Raw genomic sequence first — 1,007 nt, 5'->3', positions numbered from 1 at the left:
GTCAGGATGGCCGAGCGGTCTAAGGCGCTGCGTTCAGGTCGCAGTCTCCCCTGGAGGCGTGGGTTCGAATCCCACTCCTGACAAGCGGACCTTTTGGCTCGCCCACCCGTCGGAGGGCAACAGCCACCGCCACCGCGGACCACCTCGCCTCGGTTCCCGCCTTGAGCCCTTGCCCACGCTCCGAAACTGCAGCCCCCTTCAAGCAAGCCTCCGAAGCGCAGCCGCTTCTCAGGCACGTCCGTTCTTCCTGCCTGCCCACCCACCCACCGGCAGTCACAAAAACAGCCCAGGACTGTGCGCCAGCGCTCCCGACCCTCTACCAACTGCCGTTCCGGCAGAAGGACTCCGCGTCCCCACAGGCGCCCTCTTACCTGGCCCAAACACACCGACAGACCGCGAACACCTTCCTGGCTCTTCCCTGCAGGTCTCCTCCGTCGGCCTTCTCCTCACTCGCCCTGACAGACACAGCCCTGATTCTCTCGTCTTCCTCCGTTTCCCTCCTTCCTCCCACCGCCCAGCGCCCACCGCCCACCACCCACCGCTCACCGCCCTCGGCCCACCGCCTTGAATCGCCGCTGCGCTGCCCAGAGGCGTCCGGAGTGCACGGCCCGCCCGTTTGCGCCCTCCAACTTCTGCCCGCTGAGCAGCCGCGACTCGCTCGTGGAGCCCCGCGCACTTTTGCAACCAGGGGCACGCCATCCAACATCCTGTCCTTGCCTCCAACCCCTCGGCCCCGGCCTGTCCATTCCAGTCTCCGGACACCCTACCCAGCTCGCCGAACCCACCGCGCTAACTGTGCTCCCTACCCTGTGGGGCCCTAACCGCTAACACCTGCCTGCCGGCCGTCCTCCTGCAGCCCGCACGCCTGCGGGCCAGAGGCGGCGGGATCCCTGCACACAGCCTGGCAGGGGAGCCCAAACCCGGAAAGATGGCCCACGAGGAATCCCGGTGGAAGCTTTAGATCCCCGTCACCGGCCCACAGAGGCCAGGCCCGGCCGGGACCAGCT

At 67.8% G+C, this 1,007-nt stretch overlaps 1 non-coding gene across 1 annotated transcript; it reads left to right on the top strand.

Annotated features, from left to right (window-relative positions):
* Positions 1 to 83, top strand: TRNAL-CAG. The gene has a single exon. It is a non-coding gene; the product is annotated as a tRNA-Leu (tRNA).
* The last annotated feature ends 924 nt before the right edge of the window (positions 84 to 1,007 follow it).

Source organism: Sapajus apella, unplaced genomic scaffold (assembly GCF_009761245.1).
Source record: "Sapajus apella isolate SASKATOON/1434 unplaced genomic scaffold, GSC_monkey_1.0 scaffold17692, whole genome shotgun sequence".
NCBI lineage: Eukaryota > Metazoa > Chordata > Mammalia > Primates > Cebidae > Sapajus > Sapajus apella.
Note: the sequence above shows the minus strand (reverse complement) of the source record. Positions and strands in the feature narration are given on the sequence as shown.